Source organism: Castor canadensis, chromosome 1 (genome assembly GCF_047511655.1).
Source record: "Castor canadensis chromosome 1, mCasCan1.hap1v2, whole genome shotgun sequence".
Classification (NCBI taxonomy): domain Eukaryota; kingdom Metazoa; phylum Chordata; class Mammalia; order Rodentia; family Castoridae; genus Castor; species Castor canadensis.
Genome location: NC_133386.1, coordinates 42,837,806 through 42,864,684, shown reverse-complemented (window position 1 = coordinate 42,864,684; position 26,879 = coordinate 42,837,806). Strand labels below are relative to the sequence as shown.

The following is a 26,879-nucleotide window of genomic DNA, read 5'->3' as shown; positions in this document are numbered from 1 at the left end:
AACATGAGACCAAAATTTTTAACCATGTATAAACATTCCATAGTAGAACAATTTAGGCTGCTATCATAAGGGCAAGTTTTAATAACAATAAACAGAACTATTAAAGTAAATTAAACACTTGTTAATGCCAAAAAAGTACTTGTAAAAGATACTTAGAGGAACCACTAAAAAATAGATGATGATGCTCATCTATTTATCTACATAAAAAATATATATTCACATAGGGAACCCACTGCCCATAAAGGGTTCTTTTATTATTGAATCCTTTTACAAGTATTTTAATTTAATATATTTCACACATATAAATTATACAAAATAATGTGTTTCATTATGATATTTTCATACATGTACATAATTTACTTTGATCATATTTTCCTCCCATTACCCTTTCTTGGTCCCCCACCCCATATTCAGTGGTTCTCTTCCCCTTCCTGAATATTCCCCCTTCTATTTTCATGTCTTTATTTAAAAAAATAAAATAAAATAACTACATTACACATATCAAAGGAAATGCAGTATTTCTCTATCTGAGTCTGGCTTATTTCATTTAACATGATGATCTCCAGTTCTATCAGTTGTCCTGAAAACAATATAACATTTCATTTCCTTTATCATTTCATTGTGTGTATATTCCATTGTGTGTAAATATGTATGTATGTATATATATTGTGTATATAAGATATAGGTGTAGATATACCAAATTATATTTATCCCTTCAAGTATTGATAGGAAACTAGGCTGATTCCATAACTTGGATATTGTGAATAATATAATAAATATAGGTGTGCAGATATCTCCGTTGCATGAAGTTTTAGTTTCCTGTGACTTTATACCTAAGAGGGGTTTAACTGGATCATATGGCAATTCTATCTTCGTTTTAGTTATTTGGAGCCTCCATAGCTATTTCCATAGTGGCTATACTAATTTACATTCCCATGAAAAGTGTGGAAGTGTTCTTTATTCCTTGGATCCTTGCCAGCATTTTTTTGTTGTTTATTTTCTTGATGATAAGCCATTTTGACTAGGGTGAGATGGAATGTCAGTGTAGTTGTGATTTCTGTTTTCTTGATGGATAAAGATGGTAAGCATTGCCTCATGTATTCATTGGCCATTTGTACTTCTTCTTTTCAGAATTATCTATTCATTTCATTTTCCCATTTATGGATTTATTCATTTGTTCATTATTGTATTATTTGTTCTTCTGTTATTTAATTTTTGAGCTCTTTATATATTCTGGATATTAATCCCTTGACAAATGGCTAACTGGCAGATTTCTCTTATTTTGTATGCTCTCTTTTCATGATGGCAATTGTTTCCTTTTCTGTGCAGAAACATTAATTTATACAATTCCATTTGGCGATTCTTGCCATTATTTTCTGAGCTATTAGAGTGTAATTAAAAAGCATCTCATTGCTACCAATTAAGAAACAATTAAGGAAACATTGAAACTTTTTCTACATAGAATTTAAGATGCTTACAACATACAAATTGATTATTGCTCAAAAAGTGTTTAATAGTTACTTTGTAATGTTAACCTTAAGGCATCCCAATAGCTAAGATCACATGAGGAACTCAAGAACTTAGAAATTCAGAAAGATAAGCTGGTTAGGATACAAGAGATATATAGTAATAAATAGCCATAATTTTTAGTCTCATTTCTTTTTAGGTTATTTAGTTAGATGCATATGTGTTTTTAACATTATCTTCTTAAAGGATTAGCTCTTTAGCATTATGAAATATCCCTCTGATTCTTGTAAGAATTTTTGTCTTAATATTTACCTTGTATGTCATCATTATAGCCACTCCTCCCCTCTTTTGGATACTGTTTCCATGGTATATCAGGTCCCATTCTTTTACTCTCAACATGAGTAACTTTGATTATAAAATGTGTCTCTTATATACACTATGTAAATGATCTTTCTACCTACTCCTCTAACCTCTGCATCTCATTGAAGTTTCTAACTAATTTATACTAATCTAATGACGGAAAAGACAAGATATTCTTCTGACAACTGCTATTATTTGTATGTGTGTATGTAATTTTTTTCTATATCCCCTACATTACTTTTTTGTTCAATATATCTTTTTGGTTATGCCATTTTAATACTCTTATTATATTTTACCACATTTTTATTTTTCATAGTGGTTATTAAAGTGATTACAATTAGCATCTTAAAGCATTGATGTTCAAATTTATACCAATTTAGTTTTAATAATACATAAAAACATTGCTCCAATATAGGTTTACTTCCTCCTTTTCCCTTCTTATTATTTTCATACAAATTAGATTTTTATACATTATATGCATATCAATACTCTTGTACTTATTATTCATGAAGTTGTCTTTTAAATCAGATAAAAGAATACAAACAAAATACATATACTGTATTTTTATATTTACCTACACAATTACCTTTATCTGTGTTTTTTATTTCTATATGTGGATTCCAATTACTATCTAATATTTCTTCATTTCGCATTAAGATTCTCACTATTTTTTGTAAAGCAGGCACGTTCACAATAAATTGTTTTTTTTTAATCTGGGAATGTCTTAATTTTTCCTTCATTCTGAATAATTATCTTGAAGGATGTAAGATTTTTGACTGGCATTTGTTTTCTTTCAATATGTTGGATATGTTATCCCAATGATTTCTTACCTCCATTATTCCCAATGGGAAGTTATCTACCTGACTTTCTGAGGTTTCCTGTACTCTGTGAGTCATTCTTGTCTTGCTGCTTTCAAGAAATTACTCCCTGTCTTTAAAAAATTTGACTCTAATGTGTTAGGTATGAATCTCCTTGAATCGACCCTATTTGTGTTAAATAGGTTCCCTAATATCAATCCCAAGGAAGAACTCCCATTTTGTGGAATATAGCAGAGATCATCACTATGCCAAGAATAGGAGTTAAAACACTTCTCCCCACTACTTCCTGCCCTGCAGTGTAACCATTGCTTGAGTCTGGTGAGACAGAACATGTTTATATCCAACAAGTTATATAAGGAGCATTTACTTCCTACAGGATAGGCAACACAGGACAAAAGAAGCCAAGGATCCATTGTGAATTTGTTCTCCAAGACTCAAGAAAGCTGCCCCAGGTAGATGGAGGCTTAACTCCACATGCATCCCTGTACCACAGCTGAAGGACCCTAAAAGACATCTACTCTGGGTTATATACTTCAGAGGCCATGTGACTAACTAGGCAAAGTTTTGAAGGACATCCTGTCTTCTGGGGAGAGGGGAACAAATCTTAAGCTATCTCTACCTGTGTCTCCTAACTGAAGATATTACATTGTCTAGGAAGAACAGGAACAAGGTCTGGGTTATTTTAGGCAGTTTCTCCTTATCGCAGGATATTTCATGTTTAGCACATTCAACTTATCCTGCTGAGCTGCAAGCAAAAAAGAGGAATAACTGGGTAAGTCTAAGGTCACCAGAGAATAATTCTTCAACTTAAAGTTTATCTTGAACGTCCATGATGTAGAGATGAATTAAAAAAAAAAAAATCAAACAAAAAAACACCTGAACAATTTTTTGTCAAAGACTCTTTATGACTTTTTTGTCTTTGTCCTCTTCTGGTGGGTTGGCCATTATGCATAGCTTCATTTGTCAGTTATGTCTCAGAGGAAACCAAGGCTTTGTGTATTATTCTTTATTTCTTTCTGTTCTTCAGACTGGGTGTTGTCACTTGAGTTATCTTCAAGATACTTGACTCTCCATCCAACTTCTATCTATTGATAGAAAGATATCATTGATAAGATATCACTGCCTTTACTGTTGAAAACTCAATTCCTTTAAGTTATTTACTCTATTTATAGTAACTGATTCAAAAACATTTATTTAAAGGACTAAAATTTGTATTCCTAAAGACAGTTTCTATTCACTTTTTTTTGCCACCCTGCATAGGTCATAGGTCATGATTTCCCATTTTTTGCATGTTTTCTCTTTTTGTTCTATTAAAACCACATCTAAAAAATATAATGTAGCAAATAACAATTCATATTCCTCTTCCCTCCCCCAGTGTCTGGCTGTTTTTGTTATTTTTGCTTTAATTGTTATTACTTCTGTTTTTCTGTTTTTTCTTTTGTGACTTTCCAGGAGTAATTCTATAGTCTCTGTTCCCTCTTCCAATCTGCCAGTGAACTCTCTATTTGGTTACTTTATAATAAGCTAGTTATTAGGCAGAGATCCCTGTAATGCCTATCTTACAAGGTGCTGCATTTGTATGATGAAACAGGCTTTCACATTTGAAACTTTTAAAACTCAGAATCAGCTTCACTTTGTTTTATGAATGGTCTCAAAAGATGCCAGTTATGAATGATTAAGGACTTTCCTGGTTGGGCAGGTGCACCGCCTTTCACATGCATATGGATTCCTAGATATGTTGGAACTTTTCTAAGTCTTCTATCACACGGAGTTCTCATATCTCCCTGGTAATAACATTCTCCTCTTTTGATCCTATTTTTTTTTTGGTAAATCTCTTATTTTTTCCAAATTGGTTTGATCTATCTTTGGTAATTGCAAGATTTAACAATTGTCCTTAACTTTTTTGACAAAAGTCCTAAGAATAGAACTTTCCTTATAGAGAAAGTTCAACTCAACTCAATGTAAGTCATAAGTATATAGTTATCCCAGAGAGCCAGGTAGGTAAAATAGTGAAAATACTCTGAAGATGGTCCTTTGTGAGAGGCTCCAGACCTATCTGCCTGTCTATCATGACAGGTGGAATACTGTTTTTCACAATTACTGTTTTCATGACTACAGTTTTATAGACTACCATTGAACCAAATAAGGCAATTTAAAATGCCATAATACCCAATGTTCTTGCCAAGATTCAGTCACTTTTCTTGAATAAACAGTCCTGAGATAATAAATTTCAGCTATTTTTCAACATTGTGAAAAATCATTTTATGAATTTCAAAGCTGTTGTGCCATGAAATGTTGCACCTCAGGGAATCTGATGCCCAGAGAAGAGAAATAACTTGCCCAAGGTCACAAAGAATGTTACATTCTTTTTGAGAAAACCCCTTTTAACCTTGAAAACACTGTATATATTACATATGTACAATGCTTTTGCAAGCAATTCATGGGTATTAGTAAATAAACCAAGGTGATTTCTATAATATAAGCATTCTAATTATGTTTTGAGAGGACTGAGTTTTCTGGGATTTTGTACTGTTCAGAAAATTCTACTCTTTGTAAATGTATTTTTAATGTTTTAATATACTGCAAGAAGATAAGAAATGTCTTGATTCTATATCTATCGGTTTTAAGAAAACTCAGAATATATCACCAATAAGAACTTAAATTTCTCTATTTTTAGTGATTTTCTTTAGAAAGAATTATATTATTTTCAGGTCTTCTTTCTTGAAGAGACCAAATATATACAATTATAAATATTTAGGCATAAATGAATAAGTCATAGAAATATTTTATTTCAATGAATGTTTTTAGCTTTGTAAACACTCCTGTAAACAGATATTTATATGTAAGAGATGTAAACATGTAAACAGATACAGCAAAATGGACATTTTATATGAAATTTTCAGCATGATTTTCATGAGCTCTGATTTTTAAAACATTATGTTATTATTTCCATAATGAAATATTTTATTGTAAATTGTATTTCACTTTCGAATTTAGTTTTCTACTTTAATATTTGTCATTTTTATTCCTACATTTCATTCTTAAACAAAAGTTGAAGAAAGAGATAGTAAAAATGATTTCTCTTTTTCCAGAGTTCCATGTCTTATTCTGTGAAAGGAAAAGTAAAAAGTAAGATGTCAAAAATTGGGACAGTATCCTACTGTGAGTGACTTACTCAATTTGTCAGTATCCGAAAAAATTCATTTTCATCAATTTTACTGAAAACCCATACTTAACATCATAAAAACTCATATTTTCTCCATTTTAATTCATTTCAGGCAAAGCTTTCATGGTGGTGATTGGTTAGAACTCTTTTCTAATTCCCTACTGATCCAGAATGCATCAAGTATTTAAGAGGAAAAAATAGACTGAATGGCCATGTTGCAAGAAGAGAGGAAAGGAAAATTCTCTAGAGTAGCCTTCTAAAGAGGCCCATCCAAGGCTTGTAGAAGGAAATGCCAAACTTGACTGTTTGCAAATTTCAGCTGTGCATATTTTCACTAAAATCCCATCCAAGTCATTTAATTTATTTGCAGATCAACAAAATGCCCTTTATTGCATTGCATGCAGTTTTGACAGATGGCTCTTAGCATCTCTGTCCAGGTGTAAAAAGACAAAGATAAATGAATCTGTTCCTTTTAATTAACACACTTTATGGCTTTCATCTCCACCTGAAAGCATCCTTTGGCTCTTTATCTACTTCATGTTCCCAGTAAGCAACAGACCTTTTCCTAGCTAGGGCTTGCTTCATTGTACTTCTAAACAGAAGAAACACCAGCTTGAAAGAGTAAGTTTGGGAGTACACCAGCTGAGCTCACCAAAATTTCAAACATACTAGTAGTATTTAGTTTGTTAGAATTGCCTTAAATGCACATAAATTAGTATGTTTAATTTATTCCTAAATTGTCCAAAACTTGAGATTATGATAGTTAAGGCTTTTATATATTCATTACTTTGTAAGCACTTAATAAACACCTATCATACAATGTATAGCAAAATTAAAGGTAAGCTAAATAATTTACATTCTTTTTTTTTTTTGTTTATAGCATTAAGTTTTGAAAAGTTGAAACACTGTTCTTAAATTAGACCAATCTGTCATTGCTCAAAAGAATTCAGTTTGCAAATTTTAAGAAGTAAATTATTACTATGTATTACTTTATATAAATAGAACAAACCCTGACATTCAATATAATAGAAAGAATCATATCAAAATATTCAACTGCAATTATTAAAAAGCACACAAACAGGTGAATCTTGGTCTCCACAGTCATATCATTCCTGAAATATTGTCATTCATTTCACACCAAAAACTAAGCTAATCTTTATAATTTAGTTTAGGTACCCAACTTTATTACACTTAATTTTTAGTGCTATAAAAAAGCCAATTTTGGTGTAAAACTCAACTATAATTTGCTTTGTGAAAAAAATTTACCTTATTGTTAAAGTATTTTTATTGTGGCATTTTCATACATATATACAACATACTTTGTTCATATTTATCCTCTGTCACCTTCTCTTCCACTGCCTGTCAGTAGTCCTCTTGTATGTTCATATCCTTTTGTTGTTGTTTTTTCAGATCTAGATTCCATATATGAGAGAAAAATGTGATATTTGTCTTTCTGAATCTGGCTTATTTCACTTAACATGATGATCTCCAGTTCCATTGATTTCCTGCAAACAGAATAATTTTGGTTTTCTTTATGGTGGAATAAGACACCATTGTGTAAATCAGTCACATTTTTTTTATCTGTTCATCCATTGATGGGCACCTAGTCAGATTCCATAATTTGGCTATTGTGAACAGCGCTCAGTAAACATGAGTGTGCAGGTTCTCTCTGTTGTCTGCTGACTTATTCCTTATGCCAAGGAATGGTATAGCAGGATCCTACGGTAGTTCTATTTATAGTTTTTTGAGGAACCACCATATTGATTTCCATTGTGACTGCACCAATTTATATTCCTAAAAACAATGTATTTACTTTATACTTAATGAAAAAGATAGGGTTCTACTGGTACTGGAACAAATAAAGGAAGACCTATCAGAGGAAAAAGTGGGCAGAAATGATATTACCTCAATAGTCTCTCTATATCAGAGAATAATAAAACCTGGGCTACTTGAGGAGGTATGAACAGAAATGTGTTATATAAAAGCCATTTCAATTTCTCATATGTTGAGTAACTGGCCTCACAATTCATTCCCAGAGTTTTATTCAGTTCAGTCCATTCAGTTGGTAAGGTCAAAAATTGTTGAGGAACATATTCAAATCTAAAAAGTCAGTGTATTTTTTTTATTTTATTATTCATATGTGCATACAAGGCTTATGTCATTTCTCCCCCCTGCCCCCACCCCCTCCCTTACCACCCACTCCATCCCCTCCCTCTCCCCCTACCCCCTCAATACCCAACAGAAACTATTTTGCCCTTATTTCTAATTTTGTTGTAGAGAGAGTATAAGCCATAATATGAAGGAACAAGGGTTTTTGCTGGTTGAGATAAGGATAGGTATACAGGGAGTTGACTCACGTTAATTTCCTGTGCCTGTGTGTGTTACCTCCTAGGTTAATTCTTTTGATCTAGCCTTTTTTCTAGTTGCTGGTCCCCTTTTCCTATTGGCCTCAGTTGCTTTTAAGGTATCTGCTTTAGTTTCTCTGTGTTAAGGGCAACAAATGATAGCTAATTTTTTAGGTGTCTTACCTATCTATCCTCACCCCTCCCTTGTGTGCTCTCGCTTTTATCATGTGCTCAAATCCAATCCCATTGTTGTGTTTGCCTTGATCTAATGTCCACATATGAGGAAGAACATACGATTTTTGGTCTTTTGGGCCAGGCTAACCTCACTCAGAATGATGTTCTCCAATTCCATCCATTTACCAGCAAATGATAACATTTTGTTCTTTTTCATGGCTGCATAGAATTCCATTGTGTATAGATACCACATTTTCTTAATCCATTCATCAGTGGTGGGGCATCTTGGCTGTTTCCATAACTTGGCTATTGTGAATAGTGCCGCAATAAACATGGGTGTGCAGGTGCCTCTGGAGTAACCTGTGTCACAGTCTTTTGGGTATATCCCCAAGAGTGGTATTGCTGGATCAAATGGTAGATCAATGTCTAGCTTTTTAAGTAGCCTCCAAATTTTTTTCCAGAGTGGTTGTACTAGTTTGCATTCCCACCAACAGTGTAAGAGGGTTCCTTTTTCCCCACATCCTCGCCAACACCTGTTGGTGGTGGTGTTGCTAATGATGGCTATTCTAACAGGGGTGAGATGGAATATTAGTGTGGTTTTAATTTGCATTTCCTTTACTGCTAGAGATGGTGAGCATTTTTTCATGTGTTTTTTGGGCATTTGAATTTCTTCTTTTGAGAAAGTTCTGTTTAGTTCACTTGCCCATTTCTTTATTGGTTCATTAGTTTTGGGAGAATTTAGTTTTTTAAGTTCCCTATATATTCTGGTTATCAGACCTTTATCTGATGTGTAGCTGGCAAATATTTTCTCCCACTCTGTGGGTGTTCTCTTCAGTTTAGAGACCATTTCTTTCGATGAACAGAAGCTTTTTAGCTTTATGAGGTCCCATTTATCTATGCTATCTCTTAGCTGCTGTGCTGCTGGGGTTTCGTTGAGAAAGTTCTTACCTATACCTACTAATTCCAGAGTATTTCCTACTCTTTCCTGTATCAACTTTAGAGTTTGGGGTCTGATATTAAGATCCTTGATCCATTTTGAGTTAATATTGGCATAGGGTGATATACATGGATCTAGTTTCAGTTTTTTGCAGACTGCTAACCAGTTTTCCCAGCAGTTTTTGTTGAAGAGGCTGCTATTTTTCCATTGTATATTTTTAGCTCCTTTGTCAAAGACAATTGGTTATAGTTGTGTGACTTCATATCTGGGTCCTCTATTCTGTTCCACTGGTCTTCATGTCTGTTTTTGTGCCAGTACCATGCTGTTTTTATTGTTACTGCTTTGTAATATAGTTTGAAGTCAGGTATTGTGATACCTCTTGCATTGTTCTTTAGACTGAGTATTGCCTTGGCTATTCGTGGCCTCTTGTGTTTCCATATAAATTTCACGGTACATTTTTCAATCTCTTTAATGAATGTCATTGGAATTTTGATGGGAATTGCATTAAACATGTAGATTACTTTTGGGAGTATAGACATTTTTACTATGTTGATTCTACCAATCCATGAGCATGGGAGATCTCTCCACTTTCTATAGTCTTCCTCAATCTCTTTCTCCAGAAGTGTATAGTTTTCCTTGTAGAGGTCTTTCACATCTTTTGTTAGGTTTACACCTAGGTATTTGATTTTTTTTGAGGCTATTGTAAATGGAATTCTTTTCATACATTCTTTTTCAGTTTGTTCATTGTTAGTGTATAGAAATGCTAATGATTTTTCTATGTTGATTTTATATCCTGCTACCTTGCTATAGCTATTGATGGTATCTAGAAGCTTCTGAGTAGAGTTTTTTGGGTCTTTAAGGTATAGGATCATGTCGTCTGCAAATAGGGATATTTTGACAGTTTCTTTACCTGTTTGTATTCCTTTTATTCCTTCTTCTTGCCTAATTGCTCTGGCTAGGAATTCCAGTACTATGTTGAATAGGAGTGGAGATAGTGGGCATCCTTGTCTGGTTCCTGATTTTAGAGGGAATGGTTTCAGTTTTTCTCCGTTAAGTATAATGCTGGCTGTAGGTTTATCATATATAGCTTTTATAATGTTGAGGTACTTTCCTTCTATTCCTAGTTTTCTTAGAGCTTTTATCATGAAATGATGTTGGATCTTATCAAAGGCTTTTTCTGCATCTATTGAGGTGATCAAGTGGTTTTTGTCTTTGCTTCTGTTAATCTGGTTTATTACATTTATTGATTTTCATATGTTGAACCACCCCTGCATCCCTGGGATGAAGCCTCCTTGTTCATGGTGAATAATCTTTTTGATGTGTTGTTGAATTTGGTTTGCCATTATTTTGTTGAGGATTTTTGCATCAATGTTCATTAAGGAGATTGGCCTATAGTTCTCCTTTTTGGAGGTGTCTTTGCCTGGTTTTGGGATAAGTGTAATACTGGCTTCATAAAATGTGTTTGGCAGTTTTCCTTCCCTTTCTATTTTGTGGAACAGTTTAAGGAGGGTTGGTATCAATTCTTCTTTAAAGGTCTGAGAAAATTCAGCAGAGAATCCATGAGGTCCTGGACTTTTCTTTTTGGGGAGACTCTTGATTGCTGCTTCAATTTCATTTTGTGTTATAGGTCTATTCAGGTGATTAATTTCCTCTTGGTTCAGTTTTGGATGATTTTATGTATCTAGAAATCTGTCCATTTTTTAAGATTTTCAAATTTATTTGAATATAGGTTCTCAAAGTAGTCTCTGATGATTTCCTGGACTTTCATGGTGTTTGTTGTTATCTCCCCTTTTGTATTCCTGATTCTATAATTTGGATTTTTTCTCTCCTCATTTTAGTCAGGTTTGCCAGGGGTCTATCGATCTTGTTTATTTTTTCAAAGAACCAACTTTTTGTTTCATTAATTCGTTGTATGGTTTTTTTTGTTTCTATTTTTTTGATTTCAGCTCTTATTTTTATTATTTCTCTCCTTTATTTGTTTTGGGATTTGCTTGTTCTTGTTTTTCTAGGAGTTTGAGATGTATCATTAAGTCATTGATTTGGGATCTTTCAGTCTTTTTAATATAGGCACTCATGGCTATAAACTTTCCTCTCATGATTGCCTTAGCTGTGTCCCATAGGTTCTGGTAGGTTGTGTTTTCATTTTCATTGACTTCCAGAAACCTTTTAATTTCCTCTTTTATTTCATAGATGATCCATTCTTCATTAAGTAATGAGTTATTTAGTTTCCAGCTGTTTGCATGTTTTTTGTCTTTACTTTTGTTGCTGATTTCTACTTTTACTGCATTGTGATCAGATAGTATGCACGGTATAATTTCTATTTTCTTATATTTGCTGAGACTTGCTTTGTGCCCTAGGATATGATCTATTTTGGAGAAGATTCCATGGGCTGCTGAGAAAAATGTATATTGTAGACATCAACTAGGTCCATTTGATCTATTGCATATTTTAGATCTTGAATTTCTTTATTGATTTTTTGTTTGGATGACCTATCTATTGACGATAATGGGGTGTTAAAGTCTCCCACAACCACTCTGTTGGCGTTTATATATGCTTTTAGGTCTTTCAGGGTATGTTTGATGAAATTGGGTGCGTTGACATTGGGTACATACCGGTTTGATGATTATTATTTCCTTTTGGTTATTTCCCCTTTTATTAGTATGGAATGTCCTTCTTTATCTCATTTGATTAATGTAGGTTTGAAGTCTACTTTGTCAGAGATAAGTATTGCTACTCCTGCCTGTTTTTGGGGGCCATTGGCTTGGTAAATCTTATTCCAGCCTTTCATCCTTAGCCTATGCTTATTTCTGTCCAGGAGATGGGTCTCCTGTAAGCAACAAATTGTTGGATCTTCCTTTTTAATCCATTTCGTCAAGCGCTGCATTTTGATGGGTGAATTAAGTCCATTAACATTAAGCGTTAGTACTGATAGTTATGTGGTAGTCCTGTCATTTAGTTGTCTTAGTTGTTTAAAGGTTTGATTGTGTGTACCTAAGTTGAGGTTACTCTCTACTGTCTTGCTTTAACTTTTCCTGTTGTTTGGTGCTCTCTGTCTTTTCATGGTTAAGTTGGGTTTCACTTTCTGTGTGCAGAATCCCTTGCAGAATTTTTTGCTGTGGGGAAACTGGTTTCCCTGTTTTTTTCTGTCTTCCCTTCATTGTCCTTGGTGTTGTTACTGTCCCTGGTCTGTGTGCAATTAAGTATTTTCTAGCTTGTAATAATAACAATGGTAATATTTAGAATGGAAGGGTGAGCTGAGATGGAAAGCAAGAAGTTAAAGAATAGGGACAAACAAATACACAGACAAGAAGGAGAAAACAGAACAAGGTATCAGACAAGAAAGTTTCAAAGGTATAAACAGGGAGTGTTAGTGTACTAATTGACATTAAGCTGAACAGACATTAGAGAGACAGAGAGAGGATTGAAAACCAAAAATAAAAAATAAAGATAAGAATAAAAATAAAAAATAAGTAAATGAAAGAAATATCCATATATAAAAATGAATTAAAATAAAATGGAAAATAGAAAATTTTAAAAAATAAATAAATAAAACCAAAACCCAAAAAACCTCCAAGTTCAAATGCAATGAAGTTTCAGTCTTAATAATTTGGGTGTCTGTCTCAGTCTCCAATCCTGGAGATGGTGCCTCAGATCTTGTTCTGTAGTTGTCTCATCAAAGGGGACACATAAAGTAAAACAAAACTACACACACACACACACAAAAGAAAACTCCCACCAAGTGTCCAGGTTCAAATGCAATACAGTTTCAGTAAGTTTTTCGGCATGCAGGTGTAATTCGGTTGTTCTCTCATCAAAGGTAGGGAGAAAAAGAAAAAAAAGAATCTGGAGACAGTTCTGAGAATGGTATCTGCAGCTGTGGCTTGTCTGCCCACTGCTGTCAGCCTGCTGTTGCTGGCGGGGTTATTTATGCAGATCTCTAGGGTGAGCTTAGCACTTACCTGGCCCCGAAGGCTTTGTTTGCTCAGAGTTCTACTGTGTGGGAGCCTCTGCTACAAGCTTTCCCCTTTCCAAGCACACTGGGAAAGGTGACACTGCACCCACATTGTCAGGCTGCATGTTTATTTACAGTTCATGTGGGAGGTGGGTCTTCCCCCCTATCCTGTGGAGTTTTCCTCACACCACCACTTTCACAAGCTTTCCTGCTCCTGATTACTGGGCGGTGCTGCTGCTCCTGCCAGCCACCATGTTTGTTTACAGTTCACGTGGGAAGTGGGTCTTCCCTCCTCTCCTGTGGAGTTTTCCTCCCTCGCCACTCTCACAAGCTTTCCCGCTCCTGGTTGCTGGGTGGGTGCGCGCCCCCGCTCCTGCCAAAGCCTCTCTGGCCCGCCCAGCTTGTTTATTTACAGTCCTGGGAAGGATTTCCATCCCCCCATCTTTGGCACTCAGGGTGCCCCACCCTCTTTTCTGGGTGTCTTTATTGTTCTTATTGCTTATTAGCCAGTTTCTCTCTTTTCCCTGGGTGGAGGTCAGTCTGTCCAGGGGACTATGCTGCTCTGGCCCAGGCTTGTCTGTGTGAGCACTGTGGTAGTGCAAAGCTCACCTGGTCTGCATCTTCCCAAGCCATCTGGGCATGGGTGACTGGTGGCCCGGGGGCCCTCCTGGTTTCTCCATTTAACGTGAAGTGGAGATTCTCTGCACTGGCTGGAGGTGTGGAGGGGTCAAAGTTATTCCTGTTCTCAGTAATTATGCCTGCAAAGTGTGTCTCCAGCATCTCTCCAAGATTTCACTATAGGAGGCTGACTTTCTGCTTCCTCCCTCTAGCCGCCATCTTGGAATCTCCTAAAAAGTCAGTTTAAATGGGGTTAAAACCTAAGCTATATTTAGGAAACTCAACAAGTTTGGGAGAAAAAAAAAAACTTGACACAGAAATTCAATGTTGTAATTTTTTCTCAATCTTCTTTTTCTAAAAATAGCTTCTCTGAGATATAATTAATGCACCATAAAATCATAGCCATTAGCAATCACTTTCTCTTCTTCCCTTCCCCCAGCTTTAGGCAAATGCTTATCTCTTGTCTCTTTTTAAGTGACTTTATACAGTTAGCAACCATATTGCAAGCAGTATTTTATAAAACTGGAATATTTATGAACATAATCATGGATGAATAAACAGTTGAAAAAATGTAGAGTGATGCCCTGCAGTTTATCAACTTACCTTAATGGTAACATTTTGTAAAACTATAGTATAAACCAAAACTAGGATATTGATGTTGATCAATCCGCTCACTTGATTCAGACTTCTTCATTTTTACTTGTACTCTATTTTACTTACATGTATGTGTGTGTGTGTGTGTGTGTGTGTAAAATGTGTGGCTTAAAGACAATGATACATTGTGAGATATGCATCATTATGTACTATCATCACTTTGAGAACATCATGGATTGTACTTACACAAACATAAATGGTATAAGTTAGTCACTGCACATAGTCTCTTGATGCAGTCAAGAAATGTGGAAAACAGTATGTATGAAGTGATGTTACTCATATAACATCTATTATTTTGATAGACTTTTATAAGTAGGACTATACTCCAAAATAACTAAAAGCTATTACAGTAAATACATAAACCAGCAAGTCATTCATTTATATTATGAAGTATTAGATGCTGTACATAATCATATGTACTATGCTTTTATATGATTGGAAGCTCATAGGGTTGTTTTTATCAGCAACTTCACAGATTATGTATATTATATATATATATAAAATTGTATATATATACCCTTATATTTATATATGTAATGTTAACCATATCCATAGAAATAGCTAAGATATTATATTGAGAGAAAGAGAAAGAGAGACATAAGGAATAGGTTCACATGACTATGAAGGCAGGCAATTCTAAAATCTCTAGAAAACTAAGACAATATTTCTGTAATACATCCAGAGGTGGAATTTCTGGTTCTCTTGGAGTCTACCTCTCTTTTTACAATTCAGGCCAATAACTGATTATGTAAAGCACAGGCAAATTGTGGAAGATAATCTGTTTTACTTAAAACCAACTAATTATATAAATTAATCACATCCACAAAGTACTTTACAGAGCCACATTTGACCACCATTTGTCCAAATAAGTGGCATGAAATCCTCTTTAAATTGCCATGTAAATTAATCATCCCGGTGCAGTGGTGTCACATTTTGCTTACCTATTCTTCAATTAGTGGACATTTGTGGCATTTCTGCTTAGGGGTCATTATGACAAGTGCTACTGTAAACATTTGTAGAGTTTTTTTTTTTAATGTTGACCTGTATTTTAATTTCTCTTTGAAATAAATGAATGGGTCATTTGGTATTTCTGTGTTTAACATATCATGGAACTCTCAGTTTTCCAAAATGGTTGTACCATTTTACATTCACACTAGTAACTTGTGTTATATCTCATTTCTCCACATCTTCCTAAACATTCCTTATTGTATGTCTTTTTTTACTATAGCCATCCTAATAGCTGTGAAGCAATGTCTCATTGTGGTGTTGATTTACATTTTCCTAATGGCTAATGTTAGACATTCCTTTATGTGATCTTGGGCTATTTATTTATCTTCTTTGGAGGAATTTTTATTTAGTTATTTTATTTTCATTTTTTAGTGAATGTGAATTAAGTTTATTATAAAAAATAATTAATGTTGCTTCCATTTTTAATTGAACTGTTCTTCTCATTGAATTATAAGATTTTTTTCTATATTCCACAAAGAAGTTATTTTACAGATATATGTATAATTTGTAAATATTTTCTCACACCCTCTGTTTTTTCATTTCATTTTCTTGGTAGTGTCTTTAAAGCACCAAACTTTTACTTTTGATGAAGTTACACTTACTGATCATTTTTTCTGAATTTGTGCTTTTGGAGAAATGTCAACAAAAAAAATTGCTTGTCCCCAGGACACCAGTATTTAGTCCTATATTTTATTTTAAGGAAATACTAATTCTTTTTGTGAAGTATTACCATATCCTATAAGACCACCACTCATTTTTACACACATTGCAGTCAGAGAAACAGATGACAGTGGAGTATTAATAGGATGAGAAAGCTAGAATTGCAACTAAGTCTCCTGATTTCCTCAGTTTTCCTGCTCATTTTAGCAGATATATACTATATATATACTATATATATACATGGGAAAACTAGATATTTGAAAACTCATTCTAAATAATTTCCTAAGTCACCTAAAAGTTCTGGGCAGGAGACTGATCACAGTGGGATCACCTTTTACAATTACAGTATTGTACCAAGAAAGAAGAGGTACTGGAGAAAAGGGAGGACTGAGCTGGACTCAGGCAACCATAAACAATGTCTTGATTGACATCTGTGTAGTAAGGTTTCAGAAGGCTTCTTCAGAGACTTGTTTGCCAAAGAGTACTAATCAGAGCATTACTTTGGTTCTGATCTTGGGTCTACCATTTCCAATTTTTGTCACACAGGGCAGGTTATTTAACCTGTCTGCCTGCTTTTCATTTGTAAAAGAATAGGAATCACACTAAAAACTATCTGACTATATCAGGTAAGTGTTCTATAATAATCTATTCTAAGAATATTTTGCTACTGTAAAATAGAATTACCTTTGCTATCTTCTAAAGGCAATGATGACTGATGGGAAAAATTGGTTTCTTCTTATTGGAAGATTTAATATCATGGGATTCAAGAAATATGTTAATACTTTTATGTGCTTACATTATATTTCAAATTAGAATATGCATTTTCATATAGTGCTATTTTAAATTCAAGAAGATATTTTATAACCAACTGTGGAAGCAGATTGATGCAATTGAAACAGCACTGGACTGTAAGTTAAGGGTGATTTATCCAGTTGAAATCACTTAAAGCTTTGAACTTTACTTTTCTCTTCTGTAAAATCAGGATATTTGACTAGATAACCTCCAGGGTTCTTTAAATCTCCTAACTCAGGCAGTGAGAAAATTTTCCATATTTAAAGTGTCTTGTTTCAATTGCTCCCTCCTCCTGATCTAGTGATGTCATCATTTAGAGCACATCTTTTCTTTTGTTATCCTGAACACTGTCAGAACACCTGTCAAGAATCAAAGACAGATAAGAACTGACATTTACTAACAAATTGCTTTATTGATGAAGAGTTTACATTCAAGCAATATTTGAACTTTATCTTATTTACTGGTATATTTGTAGTTAAACTTACTTATTCTTGATCAGGCAAAATATACCCTCAGGAAAGACAGTCTCAACAAGGTTGTCAACAATATTCTCTACCTCACATGTATGTAGAATTTTAATGGAAAAATTTTCTATTATTATTTATTCTATTCATAAAAATAGCTAAAAATATAGCTTAATACATCTGTGACCATTTACAAAAACAAATAGAAATTACAAAAAGAAAAACCAAGTTAAATGATTAGTTTACCTTATTTATCACTTAATTTGCCAGTGAAGTGATAATGACAACTGGAAATCAAGTTTAAGTCAGACAACAAAAGCAAACATCCTCTTGTTTTGAGATTTTCCATCTGCAGGTCTCCAAATGGCCATTAAAAATTCTGCATTAGGTATTGACTCCAGTTATCACAAGAAAAAGAAACTTAGAACAATTTTTATAGGATCATTTTTATGCAAATATATATATAACAAAAGTTCTCTTTATAAGGAACCTCCTGTTAATCCTAGTTTATGCACTGAAAGAAATTGGATACATCAAAACTTTAAAAGCACTTTGAAAATTTCATCATTTTCCTCTATCTGTGTTTCATATAGGTTTTACTTCACTCACTGGAAAATTTCTTTTTCATTTCTTTATTTTTTTTTTGTGACACTGAGGTTTGAACTCAGGGCCTCCACCTTGAGCCACTCCATCAGCCCTTTTTCTGATAGGTTTTTTTCAAGACAGGGTCTCATGAACTATTTGCCCAAGCTGGCTTCAAACCACGCTCCTCTTAATATCTGCCTCTGAGTAGCTAGGATTACAAGCATGAGCCACTGGCTCTTGGCTTGAGAAATTTCTTCTTTAGCTTTATTATTCTTTAATAACCAACTCAAAAGCCATCTTTTGTAAGAATTTTTGAAGTCATTTCTGCCACCATTGTTGGCATAGGTCTGTTTTGCTGAGAAAGTTTTTTTGTCACACACACATACACATGTGCACACACACATATCACCAAACGTATATAATATATTCCAGGCAGATAGACATATCTATTTAGTCTATTTTAGTCTCTTTCATCTCAATTATTTTTCAAATGTCAATACTCTGTAGATGATAAACTCTTGTAGAAATTGCAGAAATTGAGACTTTTTTTCATTGTATCTTTGATTCCTTTCACTCAAAGTGGTAGCAACTTGGTAAATGTTACAAATGTGAATGGTTGCACACTTTCTGATATCTACAACTCTGCTCAATAAATGTTAATTGGTAATTGTGAGATTGATATTTCTGCAGACATGTAGTTTTAGACAAATGATTATTTTCTGTGAGAACATAAATTCAATGTATTTCATTGCTGATGTGCTGATTTAAATGGGTAGGCTGTCTTAAAAAGAGCAACAGGAGCTATGACTAATTTTCTTAACTCTTGCTTGATTTCTGAGATGTTGGCCCAGTTTTGCAATTTTTCTAGATTATTTGCCTTTTATTAGCGTGTTCATCGCTACTATTAACCAGTGTGCAGATACATGCTAAGCAAAGCGAGGAAACATCAAATTACTGTGGATTAAAGCCACTTGGAACTAATATTGCTTTAAAATGTGCTAATATCACTCACATTTCAAAGAGGACCAAGCAGAAAGTTTACCTAATTTTCAAATGCTACACAATTCCAGTGTAAGAACAAATATTAGCAATGAACTCCCTGCCCATGCTTTCATGGTTCCACACTTTATAACTGGAATGTATTTAACCAAAGAGCATTAGGTTGCTCCATTGTGGGGATTGTTTGCATTTACCAAGAATACAGTTAATAACTTTGCATATATGTCTTTTAATGTATCATTTACTTAAAAGATGAAGATTATTGTGTAAATTTATTATATAAATTGGATTATATTAAAAGTTATTTATCAGATACTATTAACACCAAATACTATCATTTTTAATTATTTTTTAAATTTTTTATTATTCATTTATTCACATGTGTGTACATTGTTAGGGTCATTTCTCCCCACTGCTTCCTTCCTCCCATCCCCTTCCTTTCCCTCGTTTCCAGACAGAACATGTTCTGCTCTTATCTCTAATTTTGTTGAAGAGAAGGCATAAGCATAATAAGGAAGACAAAGCATTTTTGCTAGTTGAGTTAAGAATAGCTATACAGAAAGAGTCCTAGCATTGCCTTCATGTACAAATGTGTTACAACCCAAGTTGAACCATCTCTAACTGATCTTTACACCAGTTCCTGATCCCCTTCTCATGTTGACCTCTGTCACTTTAAGGTTTCTGTATTAGTTCCTCTGGAATAGGTTTTCTACTTATTCCCAAATCTCCCGTATGTGCCCTCCCCTTGGCATGGGTGTGCAGGTGCCTCTGGAATAACCTGTTTCACATTGCTTTGAGTATATCCCCAGGAGTGGGATTGCTGGATCATATAGCAGGTCTATGTTTAGATTTTTAAGAAGCCTCCAAATTTGGTAGTCTTATTTCATATCATGCAATTTATTCAATATTCATGACACTTGAATTTTTATTATATTTAATTTACCTATTTAAATAGCTATCGTTGGTAAACTACTCTGACCTTTACAATTTATTCATTTTTATTTTTGTAATTTATATGCAACATGTTGTAAATATTTAGAATATGCAATGCAATGAGTTTTGACAGAAATATATACCTGTGAAGTCACTACTCACAATCAAGAAATTTTCCATCACTTCTCCACAGAATCTTGTGTCACTTTTCAGTCCAGTTCTTCATCAGGTAAATCCTGACACTGTATGCATTCTTGGTTTAATATTTTTATCCTACATTCCTAAAGTGTACAGCATTATGTTTTATCATTTAAAATCAAGGAAATTATATAGAATATATGATGTTTGTATCAAATGTGGGAACTTATACACATTATTTTCTCAAGTGTACATTGTACCCATGTCTCATTTCTTGTTCTGAGCCTCAATTACACAAATATTTTGCCATTTGATATTACTCAACTAATTCACTGCTCTTGAATTTTCAACTTTTGGCAATATGGTGAGGCACCATTTACTGATCTATCTTGAAATGCTTTAACTCTTTATTTGTCATCTTTATTATGTGGACTAACAACACTAAATAGAGTCATAGACTTACTCTATGTAGTAGTGTTTTTTGAGATTAGATTGCTCTCATCTCTACCTCCCTTTTTTGCCTGCCTCTCTGGAAATCCCACTTCATGGATGTGCATGTTAGCTGTCAGCCAGGGTTTGGGGAGCTTATGCTGAGAATTTGATTCTCACTCCCTGGCAATTGTCTAACTGACATTTCTCTAGTACATTTCCAGCAGTTTTTTTGACCCCTCAATGCTGATTTGTGACACCTTTAAAGCTGCAATTTTCTGTCACCATTTTCTGCAATCACAGCCATAGTAGTTTGGCAGCCCTACTATATCAGTCTGCTACATAATGTGAGCTATGTATAGTTTTAGAAAAACAAATTTTACTAAAAATCCAGCAATTAACTACTTCTGTATCTAAAGATCCCTGGCCTTCCATCCCAGTAAAAATTATGACATGTGAATTCAATAGAAAAATATAAGAAATATAAATACGTGTAGTATAATATAACATAAATTGTTCCTTGTTTAACATTGTTTATACATATTATGGTATATTTTTCTGTAAGTAAATAAAAGTTTAAACATACAGATAAACACACAGTCATTCAAATTTGCTTTCTTGCATTCAAAATAACCATTATGATTTGATATCAGTAAAATTCCCACATATATTTTGTATTTTATTATTAGAGTTACATGAATAAAATCTTGCTCTAACATTCAACTTAGATTTGAGATTTATTCATGTTGACTTATGGAATCTAATTTATTCACCTAAATACTACAACATATTCTTAAACCTGAGTATAATTTAGCTTATATTTCTGACATGATAATTTTCGATTTTCCCATGTATGTGATAAGACATCTTTGTCATGCAGCTGTCAAAGTTATCCTTGACTTTTGACACCTTATTTTAATGTGGACTTCTTTGTGTTTACCTTGTTAGGAGTTTCGGGCTGTCTTCAACTATGTTCATTTTCTTCCCCAGATTTGGGAAGTTTTCAGTCATTATTTCCTTAGAGAACTTTCTGCTCCTTTGTCTCTCTCATGTGTTTTCAGGACTTCCATAACATGTATTTCAGTAAGCTTTATGATCTCTCATAAATTCAGAAAGCTTCATTCAGTCTTTTTAACTCCTTTTTTTTTTCTTTCTGCTACTACAATTGGATAATTTCTAATGATCTAGTTCAGGGTTCGTTGATGTTTTCCTTATCAGATCTAATATTGAATCATTAGAGTAAAATTTTTATTTAGTCATTATATACTTCAGGTACAAAATTTCCATTTGATAGTTTTTCATATTTTCATTTCTTTGTTGAACTTGTTATTTTGTTCATTAATAATTTTTTCTTAGCTCATTGAGAATTTTATGATGGGTTTTAATTTCTTTGTCAACCAATTCATATCCTTCCATACTTTTAATGTTTTGTATTGTTTGGAACATGTTTCTCTGTTTTGGTGTACACTGACATGTTTAGTGATGTCTCAGCATTTAAAAATAAATAGCCACCTCTCACATTCTTTAACGGCTTCATCAAAACTTTTCTATAGATGTGTCTTATTTAGACTTGTGCTTGTAAATTTCCAACTAAGGAATTCTGCCATTTTCTTCTCTTAAGATTCTGTAATATCTTGTTTTGACTGATCTGTCTACTGTGCCCACTGCTGAACTCTTCTTGTTTCTATTGTCAGAGGTCTGCAGGCATCTGGATCATCTGGATCCCATCAGGACTCTGAAATTGATAAGACAGAAGGCAACCACCCAAAAATATGAATAGTGAATATAGTTTTCAGCTTTCTCTTTCCCTTCCCAGGCAGATACCAGGGCCACAGGAGGCTTCCAGAAAACATCCCACTGAGACAGAACAGGGACCTTGCCAGTAAAGTCTGTGCTATTCCAAACTCTTGCCTTTGTTTTAAGCAGCTCTTAGACACCTGGAGTATGACAGGTCCTATTAATGCTCCAAGACAAGTAATTTAGCAGAAAGTCCCTTGGGTAGCCCTTCCATAAGCCAGAATACTAAATGAATGCTCCAACTTTCCCTTTTCCACAGAGAAGCTGGACTTTGAGAGGTTTCATCCAATACTGAGAAGAGGCTGGTATATTTGTAAAATTTTGCCATTCTTCTCAGCAGCTGCCAGGTTGGATTCTTTTCCTATTAACATGACATTAAGTCAAGACAGAAACCATTTCTTCAGGTCACTGAAAAGTCAGAATGTTGGATGTCTAGTCCAGTTAGCTTCTTCACTCCCTAGGGAGAGTTTACCTTTGGGGATTTTCCTCCACTTGTGCCAGGAGCAGATATTGTGGAATTGGTCTGTGTCTTGTTGGTAAATATGTGAGTCTGTCCTACTGACATGCCAAAACTTCATTTTTTAATTTCTTATATTCTTAATTTTTGAGGCTACACTAGTAATTTATATTGCTGTTGATTTCTAGCTTAATATATGCTCAGAGGGCAAGCTGTATATTGTTTCAATTAATACAAATTTGTTTGCAATTGTTTAATTGCTGAACACAGGCAGTGTAGTAAGATTTATAAGAAAATTTTTTTTAAAAGGAAGCATACTAAAATTATTGGGAAGATATATACACAAACACACACATACATATATGTATATAATTTTGGAAAATCATGTCTGGATTTTTTAATCTTTTCTATTTTTTTTAGCTTTTACATTACTTGTTAATAAAAAATTAGCTAGCATTTGTAGCCCTTCATGCAGAGAAACTAAAGCAAATACCTTAAAAGCAACTGAGGCCAATAGGAAAAGGGGACCAGGAACTAGAGAAAAGGTGAGATCAAAAAGAATTAACCTAGAAGGTAACACACATGCACAGGGAATTAATATGAGTCAACTCCCTGTATAGCTATCCTTATCTCAACCAGCAAAAACCCTTGTTCCTTCCTATTATGGCTTATACTCTCTCTACAACAAAATTAGAAATAAGGGCAAAATAGTTTCTGCTGGGTATTGAGGGGGTGGGGGGGAGAGGGAGGGGGCGGAGTGGGTGGTAAGGGAGGGGGTGGGGGCAGGGGGGAGAAATGACCAAGCCTTGTATGCACATATGAATAATAAAAGAAAAAAAAATACACTATGAGTTAATTCGTCTATCTATTTTTAGTGCTATATTGTTTTTGCTTTAAATGTATAGATGTTAAGTCTTGGGGCATAGAGAAATTTAAAGCTGTTATATCTTTCCAATTTTTTCTTCTACTTATCCCCTACTGTTTTACTCAGTAACAATGGAGGCCTCCTCTTAGTCCCCTACAGAAGAGGAGAGTGCTAGCAGTTGACTTCTGGATTATTCCCCCTGAAGTTGGAACCAAATGAGGATAATCATTGACATAGGTTGAATTCTATTGTCTTCTTTTCTTTCCTTCTTTGTTTGTGCTTAATTTTATTAATTTTTGGTGTATGTTTCTTTGGGGTTTTTTTTGTTTGTTTTTGTTTTGCTTTGCTTTGTTTTGTTTTTGAGACAGGGTCTTGCTGTATAAACTAGGTTGGCTTGGAATTCACTATAGCCTTGAATTTTCCATTCTCTAGCTTCTGCTGCCTCAGTGCTAAGATTGCAGGTTTGTATCACTATGCCCAGCTACTGTTTTTTTTCAAGTTCATCAAAATCTCATTTCTGTTGCCCTACTTTAAATTCAGTTTACTCATTATTCCTTCCACTTTGTCCTGCTAATTTGTCTTTTAGATCTCTGGACTGATTTTTGAAGGTTGTTGTTTCATATTTTCTATCAAATTTTAATTTTTTTCCAATATTAAGATAAATCTATGTAATTTACTCAACATTTAATAAAATCAAATTTCATGTTTTCAATACTATTTTAAGAGATGGAAGGTGTTTGTTGCTAAAATGTTCTTATCATAAAGAACATTTTAATGTAGTTAAATCTATCAATTAGATTTAGCTACACTGTTCACTTAGTAATTTCTCATGTCTCCCATACTCTCTTTTGTATATGTCTATAATTTTTTATCCCTTAGTTACAGAACTGTATTAATCTGCTTTTCATTGCTGTGACAAATATCTTAGGAAGACAACTCAATGAGACTTATTTTGATTCATGGTTTTAGAGGTTTTAGTCCATGATCAGCTGACCCCATTGCTTTTAGGATGTGGTGAGGCAGGACAGTATGGGAAGACCATGTAGTGGAGCAAGCATGCTTAACCTCATGGCAACCAGAAAGCAGAGAGAACTAGGCAGGGTCTAGAGACAGGGCATATCTTTATAGGCCACATCTCCAGTGATCTAATTCCTCTTAACTACACCCTACCTCCTAGTTTTTGCCACCTCCCAATAATGCCATAATTTGTGGACTCAATCAAGGGATCAACCCATTGACTAGGTCAGAGCTCTTAGGAACCTGTCACCTTCCAAAAGCCCATTAGGTGGCAATCAAGCCTTTAACACCTGAGCTTTGGGCACATTTCAGATTCTAATCTTAATTTGGAATTTGGAACCAAATTCTATCATTCTGTGGCATGAAACTCAACTCAGGGAAACTTTCTTTTATCCCAAGGAAGGCTGCATCCTTCTTTTTATACACTTAGAATATCATCTCTTCTTTATGGCATAAAACACATTTACTCTTATACATTCATATATTTGTACAGAGGGAAAGTTACATGCAAACAATGACTATGTCTGATTTTGCTTACTATATTATCACCATATTTTATTCCTATGCCAGGATATATTCTTTGTAAATAGATGAATGAAATAAATGAGTTAATTAAAAATAAGATACAAAAATACTTACTTCAGCCATGCACCTCAGGTATGGTCACCGTAAATTTTGGTATAATATGTATTTGCTTACTTTTTCTTCTGTGTTATATTCCCTGCTTATGTTTCTTGATATCTGAATGGAAAAAAAAACTGTATAGGTCCTAATTGCCCCAATTTAGTTTATCCCTTGCAATTAATCTTCTTTTCTGGTGTTAAGGGCCTGAATGGTCATATTCTGTCATTCAGCATTCTTAAAGGAAGGTGGCGTGTATTCTTGTCTGCGGGCAATTGCATTCACTATACTTTGTTTCTAATTGGTTTCTTTATATACTGAAGCTTTCTCCCCTGAGAATCTCATCCTCTGTATCCTACTTTGACTCAGTGCCCCATTTGTACCTTTTTCTTTCTTTTTTTTTTTTGTCTCTGGTTTAGAGTGAATTTAGCTACTTAACTGAGAAATTGAATGAAGCTGATGTGTTTTTATTTTATGGATTAGAATATATTTTTCTATGCTTATCCATTAATTCTGGATAGTTGCTCTATAATGGCAAAATTGGGTTATAATTTATTCTTTGATTTTTTTTCTCATCTCCCCATATCCAAGATGATATGAACAGACAAACATAGTTTGGTATAATTTGTTCAGTTTTTTTGTCTGTGATAACAGTGCTCATTCACAATTTGGGAATGGGTATAAATGGGATCATTTTTATATTCACTTTTTCAGATCAGTCCCCAAACTATGCCATTCATAACTATAGGATATGAATGGATATTTTAGAAATACATGTGTTTACTATATATCATAGTGTGCCCTCATTTGAGTGGGGAAGTTGTTTGTTCACTATTTTTGCAATCTGTTTTAACTTCATTATATATGTAAATTATTCCTTAGAGTTTATAAGATAACTCTATACCTATGTACCAGCTTTGACATGGATGAAGTTTATTTCTCCTTTTTGATGTTTTCATTCATTTCACTGGATATCTTAGGAAGAATTTATAAATCCATAGTTACACTAGAACCTAATTTTGAACCTAATTCCTAATTTTACGGAATTTTGAAATTCCGTAAAAGATAGAATCAATAGTAATAACATATTTTATATGTAAGTCAAATCTTGAAATACATGATTTGCAAATTAATGTATGAAAATTAATAGATGAAAGAGAACCCTATGAAGACCTTACTCTAATACATGCTGTTAGATTTTAAAATTTGAATCACTTCTTGTGGAAAGCACAAATATACTATTACTATATATACTAGCTTTTTACTAGCAAACCATTCAAGTTAATACCTAAGCAAAGCATGAAACTTTTAACAAATAGAGAAAATAAATTGCAATAGAAATAGACTCAGAATAATGATGAAACTAAGTAGCTACAAGATGGAACATAAATTCCTAGTTTTTTCTAATATGTTAAATTTATCCTTTATACAGCTAAGCAAATTCTATTTTCCACTGTAGAGAAGTACTTGATGACTTGAAAGAGCTTGGTTTATATAGTACTCCTTTATAAAACATTTTTAAAAATCTTCAATATTATGCATGATTAGCACTTGACTGTAATTATTCTGAGCCTATTATTTGGTAATCCATATTCTCTCCAAATAAATTCTGACAGTTCTACA

At 33.8% G+C, this 26,879-nt stretch overlaps 1 long non-coding RNA gene across 6 annotated transcripts in view; it reads left to right on the top strand.

Annotated features, from left to right (window-relative positions):
- The window catches only part of LOC141423977 (uncharacterized), a 233,855-nt gene that overhangs the window by 11,543 nt on the left and 195,433 nt on the right, over positions 1-26,879 (top strand). The window lies entirely within an intron of this gene.